Raw genomic sequence first — 24,559 nt, forward strand, 5'->3', positions numbered from 1 at the left:
TTTCCTTTCACCTTCCCGTCTTTCATGATGACAGGGACTGAGCCAGTCCTGGTCAATGGGCAGCCACCGACAGACACATGCGGGGTTGCCCAGCAGGATCCTGCTCACCCTCGCTTGCCTCTGCCACACACCCAATCTCTTCCTTCCTGCTGGCCAATAGCAACCCCAGACCACCTCTAGATGTTTGGCTGAAATCCCACACAAGGAACAGCTTCCCGGGGACTTCTTTTCCCCTTTAATGGATGTTGATGGTGGGGTTGGCTTGACTTCTCAGGCTGGCTTATGGTCAGCCCTCCAACTTCCCCTCTCAGACCTTCACTTCTCTGGTTCCTCCAGTAGCTGGTAAGGTCTCATTCCCATTGTAGATTCCTCATCCCTGTGGTTCTGTTTCCCTGACAAAGACTAAAGGATGTGTCAGGTTAGTCCTCAGCTTTGCTCTGATTTGGGCAAGTTCTAAAACAGAAAGGTATTACTCATAACCTCACATATCCATTTAGGCACATGCATGGGAAGGTGACTTTTTGATAAATCGGATTTTCCTTTCAGTTTCTGGAGAGAAAGTGAGCAACATGATCTACTTCTGAGAAGTGGATCTGGGAAGGTTTGCTCACTGCTCTCCTGCTCACTCTAAATGCCCAAATGGGGTTATTGTAATGATTTATTGGCATTGTATCAAAACATAATTGTATTTAATTAAGATCTGATCTCAAGGACAATTTTTTCTTCCATCAAATCCTAAGCATCAGAGGCCAACCACACCTGAAAATTTTTTTGTTTAGATTTCCGCCCAGTTTCTTCTTTTGGAAAAAGGTGGGCAGTAACTGCAGTGGGTGAGGATTTACTCATCTTCTTGGTTTGTGTTTTTGACAGCCGGCACAAAGTTTCTGAGGTAGTAAGCTTTACGTTTAAAATATCTTTATAAAAAAATATATTTATGTTAAACTTTACCTGTTTAAAAATCAGGCATATAGATCTGATTCTAAAATAATTATTTATGTTAGAAAATTTGGAAAATACAGAAAATTTTTAAGGTAGTACACAAGTCACTCTAGATCCCTCAACCCAGAAATACCATTGACACCATCTTCAACACTTCAATCTCTTCTCTTGGGACTGTATATATATATTCATGTTTTACAGAATTAGGACCAAATTATATATACTGAGGAGGTAGCAAACTTTAAAAATAAAATAGTTAAATATATGTTTATAAAAAATTAAAAATTAAAAAAAATAAAAAAATAAAATAAAAATAAAATAGCCCCTGATTCAGAGTGTGTAATGTAATGTAATGTAATATTTGAAGACATGAAAGGAAGAAAACTATGCTGCTATTAGGGTTGCTTATAAAATAATTCTGAGAAACATTACTTCTCTAAAGCCCTAGATTTGGTGATGGACACAATAAGGCTGTAGAATGAATACTTTCAAAGTTTCAGTGGCTTGCCGCAGCAAGCATTGACTCTATGCATGGCTCTCTGGGTCACTGGACTTGGCCGATCTGGGCAGGGTTTGACTGAGCTCATGCTCCAAGGGCCTCTTATCTTCTGACCAGCAGTGCCTTGGACATATTCTTCTCAAGCTGAATGGGCAGCACCCATGAGCTGAGCCAAACTGCACATGCTCATTCAAAGCCTTTGCCTTTGCTAATAATCCAAATAACCAAAGATGACAAGGTTGCTTTTTCATCACTGTTAAGAGCTATAGTTTTGGTGAGAAATGGGGGAGTAGGGTTTGAGCTCGTAACAACTTTTAGCAAAGGGCCTGCCTTAACCCAGGGCAGTTTTTGATCCTTTCTCTCCTTGAAGTAGGGACCAGCTCCACTCTTTCCATGTCTGCATCTCTGGCCTCCTTCATAGAAGAGTCTGACTCACCATGGGAAGTAGGCATTTGGTGTCAAATAGATTTATGTTCTGGAGGCATTTTCCTTCCCAAATAGCCTTACCTCATCAGAACGCAGAAGGGACCTGGCTCAAGAGCTCCCAGTATTGATGACCCTAGCCAATATTTTAGACACATCGTTTCCTTGCATCAGCAATGGCAGCTTCATCCCCACTTTATAGGAAATGAACGTGGTTGCAATTAACGTCCATAAATCACACTTGCCTGGAGCAGACTTCTTTTTTTGATTCCTCAGTACATTGTGGGCTCATCAAAAGGGCTCAGCTAAGACTTGATAAGTCAGTTTCACGGTGGCCAACCACACTCAAAAGGGGGCAGCGCACTGTGACCCTGAACACACAGTGGGAGGGCCCTCCCCCATAGTGCTCTGTCCTGTGGACCCCACCAGGTTGTGCTTCCGGCTTCACTTCCCAGGATAACCTCTTTTCTTGTTATTCCCCAGTGTCAGGAGGCTAGATGGACATGGTACAGCCCTGTGGCTCTTCCAAGTTCCTCCATATAATCTGTGTTCCCATTCCATGCACAGGAGTCCTGAAAACACATGGATGGGGCTGGGTGTCCCAGGCTCACAGACCCCATAGATGGCTCCAAACGTGGGGAAGGTGTTAGTGGGAAGAGGTGGGCAGAGCTGGCTGTGGGTTGCAGATTTAGGCCCCTGCAGCACCACGTAGGCTAGGTCCTGGCCTGCCCATGGAGAAATAGAATGGAGTCCCGGCCTTATCCCAAACATAACAGCCAGCATCGAATGGTGGGACTTCTTACACTTTAACCTTACAGGCAGAGCTGAGCTCCCATCTGTCTGGCAAACTGGCCAAGCCTCTTCCATGGTGGCCTGGGGGCCTCCTCCCTCCCCTGCGGTGAGTACTTATCTCTGTTGCACATGAAGGGGCAGAATTCTGGAGACCTCATCCTTGGGGGTATCAGCAGCCAAGCACCAGAGGGGCTGGGTGTGGCCAGCCTGGAGTAGCCAGGAGCAGAAAGTACTCTCCATGCAGCTGCGGGGGGCGGTGTCCAGGTTGGACCCTGACCACTGAGCCCGTAATGGAACACCCACCCCATTTAACAAAACAGACATGAAAATGGCTGTCTTCCGAAGTTTCTGATTGCATAATTTTGCCTAAATTTATTGAGGTTGTGCTTTTCCTTCCCACCCTTCTATCTTTGTGTCCTACTTTCCTGGTTTGCTTCGGGTTCTTTTAAAAACCCCGAAACTCCCCACCCCCACCCCATCATGCCAGACATATTAAAACGTCCCCACCTCCAAAAGCAAATGCAACTTTTATCTCACTATATATCAGTAGAATTGTAATTGACTATTTGACATTAAAAATGCATCTTACAGATATTTAACTAAAATAATGTTGATCCTGCGTTTTCTTTCAAAGGTTGGAATCGATATTCTCCCCTCTGACTCCCTCCTCAGGCTGCAGGCCCTTGGAAAGTTGGTACTTGTACTTAGTCTGCTGGGCCCTCCAGTGGGACTTGAAATGCACTGTCATCCTGACTTGGAGAAGAGCTGACATTGGTGATTCCAGGCTCTGTCACAGAATCCTGGGGTACTCCGAAGGCAGTTTTCCAGAGAACTGAGTCCCATGGGAGTCTGTCGTCGCAGTGTTCCTCCAACTGAAAGTTTACTTATTCAGCAATCAGAATTCATTCACGTTGTATGCCATTCTCATGCCAATGTTTGTCTTGCTTCTAACACTGTCCCTGAATCAGGATTCCAGAGTAAAGCAGGCCGGATATGTCAAGTCTCATCCCCACGTAGCTGACCTCCTGCCGGCCAGATGGGCCGAGGACAGTACAGCTAGTCTTTCAGTGTCACGTCCAAGTCACCTGTGTCCCCTGCAAGACTGGGCTTCCCAGGGGGATCTCCCACCTGAGTGTTACGGGTGCCAGGATGGCAATCTTGAAGGACAGGTGGAAAAAGCAGAAGCCAGGCAGGAAAAAGGAGAGGTAGAAGGGACAGATAGAAGGGGCACAGGGCCATCCCAGGATGGCTTGCAACATTTACAGCTCGCTCTTGGGGCCTGCCCATGGGGTGGCCATGGCTGCAGGAGGCTGGGGACAGAGGTTGCAGATGTAAAAGGCACTAAACCCATCGTCAGTCTGCATGGGCAGCGTTAGAGAACTGCAGGCCTTCTGAAAACAAGGCAGGGAAGTCACACTTCAGGGAGCACATAGCTTTTATACACAGGATGAGCAGAGAAACGGTTGGGCTGGACTCTTCGATGACTATTGGCAACTGGCAAATGCACTGTATTTATAGTGGAGATGATTATGGAAAAAAAATGTGCATGATTAAACCATGGATTTCGTGTTTCTCTTTCCTGATTCCTTTCAGCCGCTCTTGTGGCACCATTCCAGGACCATGCTCCTCTGTGACAATGGCACACGGGGAGGTAGACTTGTGACAGGTGGTCTGTAATGACAAACACTTGGAGTACTCTGCAGCAGTGTCATTTGTCATAGTTAAGGGCGAGTGAGATGGGTCTTGACTCGGGGTGATGGTGCCCACAGAGACACTTGTTCATAGGAGAGCCCAAATTCTCACTTTAATATGGCAAAAAGTTAAGAAACAAACCAAACCAATCTTTTCTGCAATGACTCTGTCACTTAACACACAAAGGCATGTATTTCTTTGGCACAGAAATCACAACGTATTTTTGGCTAAAATAGGATTTTCTGTTATTTTAATTCTATATCACCTTTTTTTTTTTTTTTTTTTTTGAGATTCCATGATTACTTAGGCATAATGAACGGAAACAAGTTGATGATATTAAAAAGGAGAGTGCAGGGGCGTCTGGGTGGCTCAGTCAGTTAAGCATCTGCCGTCAGCTCAGGTCATGATCCCAGGGTCCTGAGATGGAGCTCCGTGTCTAGCTCCCTGCTCAGCGGGGAGTCTGCTTCTCCCTCTCCCTCTGCCCCTACCCACTTTTGTTCCCTCTCTCTCACTCACTTTCTCTCAAATAAATAAATAAATAAATAAAATCTTTTTTTAAAAAAGGAAAGTGCAGTAAAATGTTTGCTTTGTACAAAGTGCTCACATTAAGTTGTTTAAAGAATTTATATATATATATATATATTTATATATACATATATATTTTTAAAGATTTTGTTTATTTATTTGAGATGCAGAAAGCATGAGCAAGGGAAAGGGATAGAAGGGGAAGCAGACTCTTTACTGAGCAGGGATCCCAATACAGGATTCAATCCCAGAACCCTGGGGTCATGACCCCACTGAAGGCAGACACTTAAATGACTGAGCTACCCAGGAGTCCCTTTTTTTTTTTTTTAATACATCTTACATTGACCAATGCCAACTGTGTACTTTTAACCATTTTAACTGAAATATAGTTGACGTACACTATTATATTAGTTTCTAGTTGCACAACATAGTGATTCAACATTTACATCCATTAGGAAATGCTTGCATGGTTCTAAGTATTGTTATCATCTGCCACCATGCAGATATTGATTATTGAATATATTCCCTATGCTGTACTTGATCACATTTTAATAAGCATGTTATGAGACACTTATATGTTTGGAAAAAAAAAGGGATTTATTCCAGGGACGCCTGGGTGGCTCAGTTGGTTAAGCCTCTGCCTTCGGCTCAGGTCATGATTCCAAGGTCCTGGGATCGAGTCCCACATCGGACTCCTTGCTTGGCGGGGAGCCTGCTTCTCTCGCTGCCTCTGCCTGCCTCTCTGCCTGCTTGTGTGTACTCTCTCTCTCTATCTCTGGCAAATAAATAAAATCTTTAAAAAAATAAATAAATAAAATAAAGGGATTTATTCCAATATTCTAAAGAAAAATTCCAGGAATTTCTAGCTATAAAATACAAGTGGGGAAAAAAAAACCTCTAGCATTAAAAAAAACAAAACAAACAAACAAAAAAACCAGCCAGTTCTCTGGTTCTAGACAAGCTTATGGAGATTCATTTCTCTCAGCTCCTTTCTGCTAAGAACAACTAAAAGCCCTGGAGATAAGTCTTTACCCATTCATCTATGGACAGCCACTTGCATTGCTTCCATATCTGGGCGATTGTAAGTAATGCTGCAGTAAACATAGGGATGCATGTATCTTTTCAAATTAGTGTTTTCATTTTCTTTGGGTGAGTACCCAGTAGTGTTACCAATGACTGGATCATATGATACGTTCACTTTTAATTTTTTGAGGGGCCTCCATACTGTTTTCCACAGTGACTGCACCAGTTTGCATTCCCACCAACAGGGCACAAGCATTCCTCTTTTTTTTTTTTTACGTCCTCGCCAACACTTGTCATTTCTTGTCTTTTTGATTCTAGTCACCCTGACAGGTGAGAGGTGATGGTACCACTGTGGTTTTGATTTGCATTTCCCTGATGATTGGTGATGTTGAGCATCTTTTCACGTGTCTGTTGGCCATCTGTATGTCTTCTCGGGAAAATGCCTGAATAGATTCTCTGCCCATTTTTTAATCGGATTGGCTTTCGGTGTGGAGTTATATGAATTCTGCATATATTTTGGATATTAACCCCTTATCAGATTTATCATTTGCAAATATCTTTTCCTATTCAGTAGGCTTAGTTGATGGTTTCCTTTGCTATGCAAAGGCTTTTTATTCTGATGTAGTCCCAATAGTTTAATTTTGCTTTTGTTTCTTTTGCCTGAGGAGATATATCCATATATATGTTGCTAAGACTGATGTCCAAAAGATTATTGCCTATGTTTTCTTTTAGGAGTTTTATGGTTTTGGGTCCCACATCTAGGTCTTTAATCCAGTTTGAGTTTATTTTTGTGTATGGTATAAGAAAATGGTCCAGTTTCATTCTTTTGCATGTAATTGTCCAGTTTTCCCAGCATCATTTATTGAAAAGACTGTCTTCTCTTCATTGTTTAGTCTTGCTTCTTTTGCGGTGGATTAATTGATCATATAAGAATGGGCTTATTTCTGGACTCTATATTTTGTTCCATTGATCTATGTGCCCATTTTGTGCCAGTACTATATTGTTTTGATTATTATAGTTTTATAATATATTTGAAATCTGGGATTATGATACCTCCAGCTTTGTTCTTATTCAAGAATGGAGTAAGATGATTTGACTATTGGAGACAATTATTTTTGATATGCTCAAAATTGATATGGTTATGGACAAAATTCATTTTATGAAAAACTCTCAGCAAACTAGGAATAGAAGAAAACTTCCTAAACTTGATTAAGAGCATCTATAACCTACTGCAAACAGACTACTCAATGGTGAAAGACAAATTTCTTTCCTCTAAGATCTGGAGCAAGATAAAATGTCTGCTCTTACCACTCTTCTCAGTATAGTACTGAAATTCTTAGCTCCAAAAGGCAAGGAAAAAAATTTAAAAAGATACAGAACCAAAAGAGAGAAATAAAACTGGCCCCTTTTGCACATTACATGGTTCTTTATGTAGATAATCCCAGGGTAACTAGAAAAAAAGTCTTAGAATTAGTAAGCAAGTCTAGTAAGATTGTGGGACAAAAGATCAACACATAAAAATAAGTTGTACTTGTATAAGCAACAACATATAGAAACAAAAATTTAGAAATACAATAGTATTTGCAATTATTGAAAAGAAGAGAAAAACGTTTAGATATAAATCTAACAGAACATGCCCCGAGTCTGTGTGCCAAAATGAGAAAATACTGATGAATAAAATCAAAGAAGATCTAAACAAATGGAGATGTACTATGTTCTTGAATAGGAAGACTCAACAAAGTGAATGTATTAATTCTCTCCCAAATTGTTCCATGGTCTTAATGCAACATATATCAAATTTCAAGCAAATCTTTTTGACACAGACAAGCCTATTTTAAAGTTTATATGAAGAGGCATATCTTAAGAAAGAAGAATAAAATGCGAGGAATCACTCTAGCAGATAGTAAGTCTTACTATAAGAGCTACTGTAATCAAGACAGTATTGGCAGACGGAGAGATATAGATCACTGGAACAGAATGGAGAACCCAGAAATCAACTCACACAAATATGCTCAACTGATTTTTGACAAATGTGTAAAAGCAACTCTGGGTAAGAAAGATAACCCTTAGACAAAAGATTTCACAGCAATTGAACATCTATCTATAAGGAGAAAAAAAAAAGAATTACAACCTAAATCTCACACCTTATACAATTAATTCAAAATGGAGCAGAGATTTAAATGTAAAACAAAACTATAAAATTTTTGAAAGAAAATGGAGGAGGAAATCCTTGGGATGTAGAGCTAAGCAGAGGTCTTAGATTTCACTCCCAAACCACAATCCATAAATAATAAAGTAATACATTGGACTTCATCAAAATGAAAACTTTTGTTTATCAAAGATCCTTGTAAGATGATGAAAAGATAAGCTGTGGGCAAAGAAGATATTTGCAAAACACACACCTGGCAAAGGACTTGTATGTAGAATACATAAAGAACACTCAAGATACAACAGTAAAAGCAATAATGACAACAAAAAAAACCAAAATCACACAAAAAAGCTCAATTAGACAAATGGGCAAAATACATGAAATACATGAAAAAAATACATGAAAAAAACCATGTCATTGAAAGGAGATACAGAGAGCACATTAAGTACATGAGAAGATATGCAACATCATTAGCTATCAGGGAAATGCAAATTTAAACCACAATGAGATATCACCATATGCTTATTAGAATGACTAAAATAATAATAAGGATAACACCAAACATGGCAAGGATGTCAAGAAACTGAAACACTAGTACATCGTTGGTGGAAATGTAAAAATGATATGGTCACTCTTAAAAGTAGTGGTGCAAAAACAACGAATACTGTTACACTGAAAAGAAATAAAAAATTAAAAAAAAAGAAACTCTCATCAGTGAAGAAGGCATGACCTTAAATCTGCATAATAAATCGTAAACTCTTTAAAAAAAAAAAGTAGTTTGCTGTTTCTTAGAGAACTAAATGTGCATTAGCCATATGACCTTGCAACGAAATGAAAAGTTACATTCACACAAAATTGTGTATATGAATGTTTATATCAGCTTTATTTATATTAATCAAAAAATGGAAACAACCCAAGTATCCTTCAAATAGTGCAAGGTTGAACAGACTCTGAAGCACCAACAAAATGGAATAATACTCAGTAATAAAAGAAACAACCTTTTGATCTATGCAACAACTTGGTAGATCTCAAGGGCAGGATGTTTAGTGAAAAAAGCCAATCTGAAATGGTTACATATGGTGAGTCAACTTAAAGCATCTTCAACATGATAAGACTATATTTTCCCAGCACCATTTATTGAAGAGACTGTCTTTTTTCCACTGGATATTTTTTCCTGCTTTGTCGAAGATTATTTGACCATTGAGTTGAGGGTCCATATCTGGGCACTCTACTCTGTTCCACTGGTCTATGTGTCTGTTTTTATGCCAGTACCATGCTGTCTTGGTGATCACAGCTTTGTAGTAAAGCTTGAAATCAGGTAACATGATGCCCCCACTTTTGTTCTTCTTTTTCAAGATTTCCTTAGCAATTCAGGGTCTCTTCTGATTCCATACAAATTTTAGAATCATTTGCTCCAGCTCTTTGAAAAATACCAGTGGAATTTTGATCGGAATGGCATTAAAAGTATAGATTGATCTAGGCAGTATAGACATTTTAACAATGTTTATTCTTCCAAACCAAGAGCATGGAATGGTCTTCCATCTTTTTGTGTCTTCTTCAATTTCTTTCATGAGATAAATGGTGCTGGGAAAATTGGACAGCTATATGTAGAAGAATGAAACTCATCCATTCTCTTACACCAAACACAAAGATAAACTCGAAATGGATAAAAGACCTCAACGTGAGACAGGAATCCATCAGAATCCTAGAGGAGACCATAGTCAGTAACCTCTTCGATATCAGCCAAAGCAACTTTTTTCAAGATATGTCTCCAAAGGCAAAGGAAACAAAAGTGAAAATGAACTTTTGGGACTTCATCAAGATCAAAAGCTTCTGCACAAAAAAGGAAACAGTCAAGAAAACAAAGAGGCAACCCACGGAATGGGAGGAGATATTTGCAACTGACAGTACAGACAAAAGGTTGATATCCATGATCTATAAAGAACTTCTCAAACTCAACACACACAAAACAGATAATCATGTCAAAAAATGGGCAGAAGACATGAACAGACACTTCTCCAATGAAGACATACAAATGGCTATCAGACACATGAAAAAATGTTCATCATCACTAGTCAGGGAGATTCAAATTAAAACCACATTGAGATACCACCTTACACCAGTTAGAATGGCCAAAATTAGCAAGACAGGAAACAACGTGAGTTGGAGAGGATGTGGAGAAAGGGGAACACTCTTGCATTGTTGGTGGGAATGCAAGTTGGTGCAGCCACTTTGGAGACCAGTGTGGAGATTCCTCAAGAAGTTAAAAATAGAGCTTCCCTATGACCCTGCAATTGCACTACTGGGAATTTACCCTGAAGATACAGATGCAGTGAAAAGAAGGGCCATCTGTACCCCAATGTTTATAACAGCAATGGCCACGGTCACCAAACTGTGGAAAGAACCAAGATGCCCTTCAACAGACGAATGGATAAGCAAGATGTGGTCCATATACACGATGGAGTATTATGCCTCCATCAGAAAGGATGAATACCCAACTTTTGTATCAACATGGATGGGACTGGAAGAGATTATGCTGAGTGAAATAAGTCAAGCAAAGAGAGTCAATTATCATAGGGTTTCACTTATTTGTGGAGCATAACAAATAACATGGAGGACATAGGGAGATGGAGAGGAGAAGGGAGTTGAGGGAAGTTGGAAGGGGAGATGAACCATGAGAGACTATGGACTCTGAAAGACAATCTGAGGGTTTTGAAGGGCCGGGGGTGGGAGGTTGGGGGAACCAGGTGGTGGGTATTATCGAGGGCATGTATTGCATGGAGCACTGGGTGTGGTGCATAAACAATGAATTCTGTTATGCTGAAAAGAAATTTTAAAAAATGATAAGACTATAAAGTTGGAGAATAGGTTAGGGATTGTCATGAACTGATCCAAGAGTTGGGCAGATGGGTGAGATATAGAGAGATGGTAGAAAGTTCATCAACAATGATGGTACAGTTCTGTGTCCTGTACATGGTGTTACATGAATCTATGCACAGAGGAGAACTGCAAAAAACTCCCTCCCCACACACACAGCACACACACATGCACACACATGTGTGTACACACACAAATACAGTTAGAAAAAGGTAAAACTGAATAAGGTCAGAGTCTAGTTAATAGTGTGTGTCAGATGTTAATTTCTTGGTTTTAGGATTGTACTACAACTATGTCACCATTGGAGGGCTCAAGAAACTCTATCTATTATTTTTACAACTTCTTGTGAATCTACAATCATTTCCAAATAAACAGTTAAAAAAGCAGCGGGCATTGATGCTTGTTTTTTTTTCCCTTTAATATAGATTTTCTTAGATTCTATAGTTAGCTCTCACTCAGTTTTCCAAAATAACATCACTAAGCTACAGCAAGATCCTGTGCTGTTCTGGTTGGAGACAGAATAGCGTTTACACAAATCTAACATTTTGTGGGAACACAACCCTGATCAGGTGGAAGCTTGTTGCCTTACAAATAGACCAAGGCCAAGAAAATGTATGGTTACACGACCCACACATTTGTTTTATGGCCAGAAACTTGAGTTAGAGTGTTTTCTAGATACTATATTGTCTATATATCTGTGCATGCATGTGACATTTATTGGGAAATAGAAGAGAAGAGATAAACTCTTGTAGTGTTTCTGTTATAGCAAAGCTAGAAATGGTTAAAATTATATTTGATAATGAGAAATGAGAGAATGGATATTATGTGAATTTTTGAAGAATTTCACTGTGGCACATGGATTAAGACACTGAAAACCTATCAAAAGGTGGATAATAAGTAGAAATGCCAATGGGTAAAGGGAACTAATATCCCATATTTTTCATGATTAATCACTGGTACAAAAATAAGAATTGTAACTGCAGATGAAAAGAAGAAGGAAAGAAATACAGAAATATAAGTGGAAGGAAGGAAAGAAAGAAGGGAAGGAGGGAGAGAAGGAAGGACAGACACAGACCCACTCACTAGGACTGAGGATGTGGGGGAAGGCAGGATCAGTCTTCCAGCTACAGTCTGAGGGTTTGAGTTTCCTGGGGATCTTTGCATTGCAGGACCAAACTCTGCATCATGGCAGGTCAGATGAAGTCACAGGAGATGGCCCAGGGATCAGAAAAGCCACCTGGAAAAATTGTCCAATGGAAAAAAGACAGCCTCTTCAACAAATGGTGTTCAGAAAATTGGACAGCCACATGCAGAAGAATGAAACTGGACCATTTCCTTACACCACACACAAAAATAGACTCAAAATGGATGAGAGACCTCAATGTGAGAAAGGAATCCATCAAAATCCTTGAGGAGAACACAGGCAGCAACCTCTTCGACCTCAGCCACAGCAACTTCTTCCTAGAAACATCGCCAAAGGCAAGGAAAGCAAGGGCAAAAATGAACTATTGGGACTTCATCAAGATCAAAAGCCTTTTCGCAGCAAAGGAAGTAGTCAACAAAACCAGAAGACAACTGACAGAATGGGAGAAGATATTTTCAAACGACATATCAGATAAAGGGCCAGTATCCAAAATCTGTAAAGAACTTAATCAAACTCAACACCCAAAGAACAAATACTCCAATCAAGAAATGGGCAGAAGACATGAACAGACATTTTTGCAAAGAGGGCATCCAAATGGCCAACAGACACATGAAAAAGTGCTCAATATCACTTAGCATCAGGGAAATACAAATCAAAACCACAGTGAGATACCACCTTACACTGGTCAGAATGGCTAAAATTAACCAGTCAGGAAACGGCAGGTGTTGGCAGGGAATGCAAGCTGGTGCAGCCACTCTGGAAAACAGTATGGAGGTTCCTCAAAAAGTTGAAAGCAGAGTTACCTACAACCCAGCAATTGCACTACTAGGTATTTACCCTGAAGATACAAAGATAGTGATCCAAAGGGGCATGTGCACCTGAATGTTTATAGCAGCAATGCCCACAATAGCCAAACTAGAGAAAGAGCCTAGATGTCCAGCAACAAATGAATGGATAAAGAAGATGTGAGACACACACACACACACACACACACACACACACACACACACACGAATACTATGCAGCTATAAAAAGAAGAAATCTTGCCATTTGCAATGATGTGAATGGAACTAGAGGGTATTATGCTAAGTGAAATAAGTCAATCAGAGAAAGACAATTATCATATGATCTTGCTGATATGAGGAATATGAGAAACAAGACAGAGGATCATAGGGGAAAGGAGGGAAAAGTGAAACAAGATGAAACCAGAGAGGGAGGCAAACCATAAGAGACTTTCAATCTCAGGAAACAAACTGAGGGTTGCTGGAGGGGTAAGGGGAGGAGGGATAATGTGGCTGGGTGATGGACATTGGGGAGGGTATGTGCTAAGGTGAGTGCTGTGAATTTTGTAAGACTGATGAATCACAGACATGTACCCCTGAAACAAATAATACATTTTATGTATATTTTTTTTAAAAAACCCACCTGGAACAGAGATGGGAGGGCCCTCCAGTCGGGAGGAGGAGGACAAGCCTGGCAAAGGGATGAGTGAGAGGTAGGAGAAGACCCAGAAGGGTGGATATCAGGGAATCCTTGGTGTCTGTCCTGTGATAGTCATAGAAGCTCAAAAAGAACCGACCTCTTTCCTGAACAATTGGAGCTCCACTTTTGGCCACTGCAATGAGACAGGTGACACTGCCGTTTGCAGGTGCTATTCGACATTGTGTCCTTGTCCCTCAGGAGGCACTGTGCTTTGTGGAGTTGACAAGTCCAGGTTTGTATGTGTCCCACCTGCACCATGACCAGAAGTATCATCTTCAGAAGCTATTTAATCCTTTATGGCTCAGTCTCCTTACCTGTAGATAAAGATATCTATCTATCATGAGCTTGTTGTGAATATGAAATGTCAAACACTCAGTACGTGCCTGACATGTAGTAAGTGCACAAAAAATGTGATTCAGCTTTAAAATTCAGATGGGTTCCTTTGGTTCTTCACCACTGGGAGTGTGGTCTTGCTCCTGCACCAGCCATAGGAATCTTTCCCAATTATCATCCATTTAGTCTCTGTCTCCTATGTGTAGCTTTCTTTCTTTAGTTTCTACAGGGGCTATCTTAGCCAATTCTCTGCTTTCTCTGGTTCTTTCTTGAGGGCTGGGCTAAGCCATGGTGTTTTTCCTGACACTATGTATACCCCTGAATATTACTGACCCCCATTAAGTCCATGGGGACTGTCGCTTGCTGTGAGTGCCATGTGACCCTGCCTGCAGCCACCATCCATTAGGGCAGTCTCTGGGCACCTGGGTTTTCTAGATTGTGTTTCAGATAAGAATTGTATTCATATTCATTAGGAGATAATGTAAGCTTACTTTACCTGGCTCACATGTGTAGTTTTTATTGAAAGGCTATGGTCTTGAAAGACAAAGATCTTCTCATTGATTTCTGTATTTCTCTATTATAACGCAGGGAAAACAGGTTTAGGTTTATTTCACAGAGGGTTTCCTGGGCCATTTGTGAAAAAAACAATTAAAACCAAAACCATACCCCTATACCTACAGACACATGAACTAATTGTTCTTTCTAGGTTGTGGAGAAGGGGAACCCTCTTGCTATTGGCAGGAATGCAAGCTGGTGTAGTCACTGTGGAAAACAATATGGAGGTTCCTCAAAAAGTTACAATCTAGTAATTGCTCTACTGGGTATTTACCCAAAGAATATGAAAACATTAATCCAGAAGGATATAAACACCCCTATGTTTATTGGAGCATTATTCTTAACAGTCAAATCATGGAAGAAACCCAAGTATCCACTGATTGATAAATGGATAAAGAAGATGCAGTACATAAATACAATGGACCATTATTCATCCATAAAAGGAATGAAATTTTGTCAGTTATAGCATGGGTGGAGCTAGAGAGTATATGCTAAGTGAAGTAAGTCAGAGAAAGACAAATACCATAATTATTTCACTCATATGTGGAATGGAAGAAACAAAACAAATGTTTGAAAAAAAAAATCAAAAATCAAAATGGAGAATAGAGAGAGGAGAGAGGAACCAAGAACCAGACTCTTAACTCCATAGACTCTACAGGCACTCTATAGAGAACAAACTGATGGTTATAAGAAGGGCATTGGGTGGGGGATGGGTGAAACAGGTGATGGGGATTAAGGAGTGCACTTGCTGTGATGAAATCTGGGTGCTGTATTGAATTGTTGAATTATATTGTACCCCTGAAACTAACATAACACTGTTAACTATACAGGAGTTAAAATTAAAAACTTAATAAAATTAAAAAAAAAAATCCAGGAAAGAGGAAGGGAGTCCACAAAAAGTAGAAAAAAGAGTAAGAGGTAGAAGAAATCCTAGCCTGAACTGATTTTCTGATCAGTCAGTTAACAGTTGGTTAGAGAACAGAGACCTCAATGTGAGGCTCAGGGAATCAGTGAAAAGAGCTCTGGCAATGAAGACATTGAGGTGCCTTCCCTTCATCTCCTATGTAAAAGGCTGAAGACCCAGATGTGTGTCAGAGAACCCAGGGCCTCAGTCTTACCTGGTCCCTTCCCAGCCTCATGTAGTTCCCACCGGACGAGCTGTTGTAGGCTTCTCTGAGAGATGCCACACCGCAGTATTTCCTACTGAGTGTCTACTTCAGTGATCTGCAATCCTACATTTAGTGACTACTGGGCTTGGCAGTTTCAGTATCTTTCCCCCAAAATCTTTTCTTTTCAACTAAAATACACCTCTGTTGATGAATTGCACTGATTTGCTTTGAGGGATTCAGTCAGTGTTATTAATGTGACATAAAGAGTTGAATCACAGAAAACAAAGTATTTATTTGTAAATGGGAGATGAGGTCCAAAATATTTCAGAAGTTTTCTTTCCCTTTTTGTTATACTTCATATAGCACAAAAAACATGTAGTGAAAAATGAATATTCAGGAGTAAGAATGTCAGCAAGATGGTGAAGCAGGAAGCCCCAGATCCTCCTCGTTCCCACAAACACACTGATTCAGCAACAATTCATGGGCCAATTTTCTTTGTGAGAAATAAAGTAATTGATAGGCTCCTGCATCCTTGAAGAACATAAAATCAGGTTCACTGAATTTGGCAGTGAGATATGAGACACCTTGTCCCCAGAGACCCTGTCCTTGGCACAATGCCAACAGCCAGGAAGAGAACTCTTAGCTTACGGGTTCACTCATCAATGAGAAGGGTTTGATGTGTCTAGTGCCCCAGCTTTTTAGGGCACTCCCCAGAGAACTGGATTCTGTCTTGGAGCTCTGATGGGTCCAGCACAATCCAGCCACCTAGGGAAAGAAGAGGTGGCAGTGTAGGCTGATAGTCTCCACTAATTCTCCCTCCCACTTAGCACAGATTGAACTGCTGAAAAATCCCAGCTCCCAGATCCCTCTGCCCCCACCCCCAGAAAAGGAAAGAGTTGATTTGTATATTCCATACCTTAATTTTTCTGAGGCTGCCCCCAAAACAATACCTGTCTCACCAGTCCACTTATGGGTATTTATCCAAAAGAATTGAAATCAGGATCCTGAACAGATATTAGTTAGCACTCCTATGTTCATTGCAGCATTATTCCCAATAGCCAAAACATGGAAACAACCCAAGAATCCATCAGTGGATGAATGCATAAAGAAAATATCATATATGTATATTTATTATACATATTATACAATTATACATATTTATTATACATATGTATAATATATAAATACATATAAATAGATATATATAATAGATATATACATAATAGATAATATACATAATAGATATATACATTATATATATATATATATATAAATACACAATGGATATTATTCAGTCTTTAAAAAGGAAATTCTCTGAAATGCAACAACACAGATGAAACTTGAGAACATTATGCTAAGTAAAACAAACCAGTTAGGGATGCCTGGGTGGCTCAGTTGGTTAAGCAGCTGCCTTCAGCTCAGGTCATGATCCCAGCGTCCTGGGATCGAGTCCCACATCGGGCTCCTTGCTTGGCAGGGAGCCTGCTTCTCCCTCTGCCTCTGCCTGCCACTCTGTCTGCCTGTGCTCACTCTCGCTTCTCTCTCTCTGACAAATAAATAAATAAATAAAACAGTTATAGGAAGGGAGATGCCACATGATTCCACTCATATGCAGTACCTAAAATAATCAAATTCATAGGATCAAAGGTTGGAATAGTGGTTACCAGGGGCTGGGGACAGAGGGAAATGAGCAACTACTAATCAATGGGCATGAAGTTTCAGTCAAGCCAAATATATAAACTTTCAAGATCTGCTGTACAGCATTTTCCACAAAAAGTAGAAAAAAGAGAAGAGTAAGAAGAGGAGTACCTGGGTGGCTCAATCAGTTGAGTGTCTGACTCTTGATCTCAGATTAGATCTTGATCTCAGGGTCATGAGGTTGGGCCCTGCATTGAGCTCTGTGCACTGGGCATGGAGCCTATTTAATTAAAGAGAATGTTAAAAGGAAACGTCTTATATTAAGTGTTCTTATTACACTAAGATTAGAACATTTAAAAAGAAAGCAATGTTCATAAAAGCACAGTCATAGTGATCTAAACGGGAATTATCAGATAAATTATGTGGCAACAGAAAAATACAGACAAAATAGGTAATTATCTTATAAAATGGGTGCCATCTGTTCTTCTTAATGAGTTGTACTCAAAACTTGGTATGCTTTCAGATACTACCATATCAATATGTGTATTAATATAGTATAATTGCATTAGCTAAGTTGAATCGCTTGTGAATCTGAAACAATGCCTTTTTCTATTTCACAAACATACACACAGGAGAAAGGAAATATAAGAATCTATCTCAGATCTCTCTTCTATATTTTCAAACTTTTCCAAGAAAAAGAAGAGGAAGGAAAGCTTCCAAATTCATTCTATGAAGGATACCAAAACTAGATAAAGACACTAAAAAAGGAAAACTGCAAGCCAACATCTTTGTGAACATAGATGCGAAAATCCTCAACAAAATATTAGCAAACTGAATCCAGTAATACATTAAAAAAAATCATTCACCACAATTAAGTGGGATTTATTCCAGGGATGTAAGGGTGGTTCAATGTTTGCAAATTGATCAATATAATACATCACATTAACAAGAGAAAGGATTAAAAACCATATGATCATCTTAATAGATGCAGAAAAAACATTTGGAAAAAATACAACTCCATTCATGTTAAAAACTCTCAACAAAGTAGGTTTAGAGGGAACATAACTCAACACAAGAAAAGCCATATATGAAAAACACACAACTAACATCATACTTAATGGTGAAAAACTGAGAACTTTCCCCCTAAAATCAGGAATAAGGCAAGGATGTCCACTCTCACCACTTCTATTCAACATAGTACCGAAGTCCTAACCACAGCAATTGGACAACAAAAAGAAATAAAAGATATCCAAACTGGTAAAGAAGAAGTAAAACTTTCACTATTTGCAGGTGGCATGATATAATACTTAGAAAACCCTAAAGACTTTACCAAAAAACTACTAGAACTAATAAGTGAATTCAATAAAGTCATAGGGTACAAAATCAATGTACAGAAATCTGTTGCATTTCTATATATCAATAATGAAGTAGCAAAAAGATAAATTAAGAAAATAATCTTATTTACAGTTGCACCAGAACATAAGAAAACATCTAGCAATAAACTTAACCAAGGAGGTGAAAGACCTATACTATGAAAACCATAATATATTGTTGAAAGAAATTAAAGATGATACAAGCAAATGGAAAGACTTTCCATGCTCAAGGACTGGATGAAACAATCCTGTTAAAATATCCACACTATATTTAATGAGAAAAATGCATAGTTTTGTCTCATTCTCATTATTTGTATTTATATTAATTACCCATATGTCCACACATTATAAACAATGTACACACTTTTCTCATTACCTTACTAAATATGTTTTATTAAGATTTAAACTATATTATCAAATGGATATTAAATTGTGCTTTTGAAAAATAAAATAAAATAAAATATCCACACTACCCAAGGGAATCTAGAGATTCAGTGCAATCCCTATCAAGAAACCAACAATGTTTTTCATAGAACTAGAACAAATATTTATAAGATTTGTATGAAATAAAAAAGACCCCAAATAGCCAAAGCAATCTTGAGAAAGAAGAATAAAGCTGAGGTATCACATAGCACAATCCCAGATTTCAAGATATACTACAAAGTTGTAGAATCAAATACAGTGTAATACTGGCACAGAAACAGACACATAGATCAATGGAACATAGAAAACCCAGAAATAAACTCATCCTTATATGGTCAATTAACTTACAACACAGGAAGCAAAAATATACAGTGAGGAAAAAACAGTCTTTTTAATAAAAGGTGCTGGGAAAATTGGACAGCTATATGTAAAATAATTAAACTGGACAATTTTCTTACACCATACACAAAAATAAACACAAAATGGATTAAAGACCTAAGTGTGAGGCCTGAAATCATAAAACTCTTAGAAAAATACACAGGCAGTAATTTCTCTGACATCTACCTAGCAACAATTTTCTAGATATGTCTCCTGAGGCAAGGAAAACAAAAGAAAATTAAACTATTAGGACCACACTAAAATAAGAAAAATTTGCACAGTGAAGGAAACCATCAGAAAAACAAAGTGGCAACCTACTGAATAGGACAAGATATTTGATAAGGGGTTAATAGCCAAAATATACAAAGAACTTACACATGTAGATCCTCTCTCCACTAATCAGATTAAAATGGGCAGAGAACCTGAATAGATGTTTTTCCAAGGAAGACATACATAGTGCTACAAATCCTAGCAACAGCAATTAGACAACAAAAATGAATAAAAGGTATTCAAATTGACGATGAAGAAGTCAAACTCTCTTTCTTCGCAGATGACATGATACTTTATATGGAAAACCCAAAAGACTTGACCCCCAAACTACTAGAACTCATACAGCAATTCAGCAATTCAGGATGCAAAATCAATGTACAGAAATCAGTTGCTTTCTTATACACCAACAATGAAAATATAGAAAGGGAAATAAGGGAATCAATTCCATTTACTATAGCATCAAGAACCATAAGATACCTGGGAATAAACCTAACCAAAGAGGTAAAGGACCAGTACTCAAGGAACTACAGAACACTCATGAAAGAAATTGAAGAAGATGGAAGACCATTCCATGCTCATGGATCAGGAGAATCAACATTGTTAAAATGTCTATACTGCCTAGGGCAATCTATATTTTCAATGCCATCCTGATCAAAATTCCACCAGCACTTTTTAAAGAGCTGGAACAAACAATCCTAAAATTTGTATGGAACCAAAAGAGACCCTGAATTGCTAAGGAAAGGTTGAAAAAGAAAAACAAAACTGGGGGCATCACGTTGCCTGATTTCAAGTTTTACTACAAAGCAGTGATCAACAAGACAGCATGTACTGGCATAAAAACAGATACATAGACCAGTGGAACAGAGTGGAGAGCCCAGATATGGACCCCCAACTCTATGGTCAAATAATCTTCAACAGGAAAAAATATCTAGTGGAAAAAAGACAGTCTCTTCAATAAATGGTGCTGGGAAAATTGGACAGCTATGTGTGGAAGACATACAGATGGCCAACAGACACATGAAAAGTGTCTAATCATCAGAAAAATGTAAATCACAACCACAATGAGATATCATCTTTCACCTGTCACAATGGGTAAAATAAAAAACACAAGAAATTACAAGTGTTAGCGAGGATGTGGAGGAAAAGGGAACCCTTCATACACTGTTGGTGGGAATGCAAACTGGTGTGGCTATTGTGGAAAACAGAATGGAGGTTGTAAAAAATTAAAAATAGGATTACCGTATGATCCAGTAATTCCATCACTGACTATTTATCTAAAGAAAACAAAAACTCCAATTTGAAAAGATATATGCATGTATTGCATGGAGCACTGGGTGTGGTACAAAAAAAATGAATACTGTTTCACTGAAAAGAAATTTAAAAAAAAGAAAAGATATATGCACCCCTATGTTTATTGCAGCATTGTTTACAGTAGCCAATATATGGAAGCAACCTAAATATCTAGCCACAGATGGACAAATTATATATATATATATATATATATATATATATATATATATATATGCATATATATGTACATATATAGTGGAATTTTACTCAGCCACAAAAAAAGAATGAGATCTTTCCATTTGCAACAATGTGGGTGGACCTAGAGAATATAATGCTAAGTGAAATAACTCAGTGAAGGGAAAACAAATACCATATGATTTCACTCATATGTGGAATTCGAGACAAAACAAACAAAGAAACAAACAAAAAGAGACAAAGAAGAAAACAGACTCAACTACAGAGAATAAACTGGTGGTTGCCAGAGAGGAGGTGGGTGGGGAAATGGGCGAAACAGATGAAGGGGATCAGGAGTATACTTACCTTGATGAGCATTGACTAAGGTATAGAATTACTGAATCATTATATTGTATACCTGAAACTAATTAACACTGTATGTTAAATATATTTCAGTGAAATTAATTACTTAAAAAATGACAATAAAAATGTTAAAGAGGGTGACTTTGTCGGTTAGGCATCTGCCTTCTGTGCAGGTCATGATCCCGGGGTCCTGGAATTGAGTCCATGTGGGGCTCCCTGCTCTGCAAGGGAGTCTGCTTCTCCCTCTACCCTTCCTCCTACTTGTTCTCTCAATCTCTCTCTCTCTCTCTCTCATAAATAAATAAAATCCTTAGGAAAATGTCAGACGGTACAAACTTGCAGTTAGAAGATGGATAATTTTGCAGACCAAATGCACAGCATCATGATTAGAGTCAACTATACTGAATTATTTACTTCGAAGATACCAAGAAACTAGATTTTAAATGTTCTCACCACACAAAAAAAGGTAATTATGTGGCATGATAAAGACATTAGCTAATGTTATGTGGGCAATCATATTACCCTATTAGCTAATGTTATGTGGGTAATCATATTACACGGGAATGTATCAAATCAACACTCTGAACACCTTGAACTTATAAATGTTATATGTCAATTATATCACAATAAAAATGAAAAACAAAAAAAAGGATCTATCTCCGGCATGTCCAGAAAAATTAAGTAATGTGTTGTGATGGATTTATACTATTGAACTTTGATTCTCCCACTCTGCAAAAATAGAAAAAAAAAAGTTTTTTAAAGGGGTAAACAAGGGAAGATGAACCATGAGAGGCTGTGGACTCTGAGAAACAAACTGAGGGTTTTGGCGGGGGTGGGAGGTTGGGTGAGCCTGGTGGTGGCTATTATGGAGGACACATATTGCATGGAGCACTGGGTGTGGTGCATAAACAATGAATTCTGGAACACTGAAAATAAATTAAAAAAAAATATGGACCACATCTTCCTTATCCATTCGTCCTTCGAAGGGCATCTTGGTTCTTTCCATAGTTTGGCGACCATGGCCATTGCTGCTATAAACATTGGGGTACAGATGGCCCTTATTTTCACAATATCTGTATCTTTGGGGTAAATACCCAGGAGTGCAATGGCAGGGTCATAGGGAAGTTCTATTTTTAATTTCTTGAGGAATCTCCACACTGTTCTCCAAAGAGGCTGCACCAACTTACATTCCCACCAACAGTGTAAGAGGGTTCCCCTTTCTCCACATCCTCTCCAACACATGTTGTTTCCTGTTTTGTTAATTTTGGCCATTCTAACTGGTGTAAGGTGATATCTCAATGTGGTTTTAATTTGAATCTCCCTGAGGGCTAGTGATGATGAACATTTTTTCATGTGTCTGATAGCAGCAATGGCCACAGTCGCCAAACTATGGAAAGAACCAAGATGCCCTTCAACGGACGAATGGATAAGGAAGATGTGGTCCATATACACTATGGAGTATTATGCCTCCATCAGAAAGGATGAATAACCAACTTTTATAGCAACATGGACGGGACTGGAAGAGATTATGCTGAGTGAAATAAGTCAAGCAGAGAGAGTCAATTATCATATGGTTTCACTTATCTGTGGAGCATAACAAATATCATGGAGGACAAGGGGTGTTAGAGAGAAGGGAGTTGGAGTAAATTGGAAGGGGAGGTGAATCATGAGAGACTATGGACTCTGAAAAACAATCTGAGGGGTTTGAAGTGGGGGTTGGGAGGTTGGGGTACCAGGTTCTAGAAGGCACGGATTGCATGGAGCACTGGGTGTGGTGAAAAAATAATAAATACTGTTTTTCTGAAAATAAATAAATCAATTTAATAAAAAAAATAAAAATAAAAAAAGAAAGTTTGAAAAGGGAGTAAACAAAAGTATCAGTTATAATTATGGAAATAATTTACATTGTGATAAAGTCTGGGAGGGTTCCTGAAATCTTAGTACTTTCTAGAGAAGTATTGGAAATCCTGGTCTATTCTCATTATATTAATAATTTCAATTACTTTTTACAAGTTTACCTAGACTACCATGTTAGCATTTGTGGCAATGCTGAGGGCTCACAGCAACTTGGGGTGACAACACAGTTATTTCATGCTCCTGAAAAGCTCTAACTGAAAGGTGTCTCATTCAAAAGGACAATAAATAATGATAATAATAAAGGCATTTTGATATCTAGAATCTTTCAAAACCTGGCATCTGAGAGGAGACTAACAAAAAAGACCTACTTGGTGATGGAGGACTCTTAATCTATGCATAGCATATGAGGAAAGTGGTTATCTAGGACTGGACAAGTCCTATTCAATAGAGGATACTGATAATTCCCCAAAGAATGTGTAAGTTTTGTTCATTGATGATGAGCTTTTAAGCAGACTCAAGAACATTATATGTTCATCCTTTTTCATTTCTGAAGAAAAAAGTCAAGATTTTATTTTGGTAAAAATTTCTTGGGGCGCCTGGGTGGCTCAGTGGGTTAAGCCACTGCCTTCGGCTCGGGTCATGATCGCAGGGTCCTGGGATTGAGCCCCTCATCGGGCTCTCTGCTCAGCAGGGAGCCTGCTTCCTTCTCTCTCTCTCTCTGCCTGCTTGTGATCTCTCTCTGTCAAATAAATAAATAAAATCTTTAAAAAAAAATTTCTTGATTTCCTCCCCAAACTATAGAGTAATGGAAATTCATATGTGGGGGGGGGGGGCTGTGCTTGAAATATCACAGGAAGGAATTTGTGTCTCTATAAAAGGGACCCCTGAAGCATTCTTTAAATAGAAAATTGATTCATGTTTTAGTTGGGCCTAAACGAGCTTTCTTTTTTTTTTTTTAAAGATTTTATTTATTTAACAGAGAGAAATCACAAGTAGATGGAGAGGCAGACAGAGAGAGAGAGAGAAGCAGGCTCCCTGCCGAGCAAGGAGCCCTATATGGGACTCGATCCCAGGACCCTGAGATCATGACCTGAGCCGAAGGCAGCGGCTTAACCCACTGAGCCACTCAGGCGCCCCTAAACGAGCTTTCTTATTGGAAGATTAGTTACATTTATTCTGCTAGAACTTATGCTGTAAACTCTTGTAGACAAGCTCTGTGCCTTTTTATTTTTTTTGTAACATTATAATTTT

Source organism: Mustela erminea, chromosome 5 (assembly GCF_009829155.1).
Source record: "Mustela erminea isolate mMusErm1 chromosome 5, mMusErm1.Pri, whole genome shotgun sequence".
Lineage (NCBI taxonomy): Eukaryota > Metazoa > Chordata > Mammalia > Carnivora > Mustelidae > Mustela > Mustela erminea.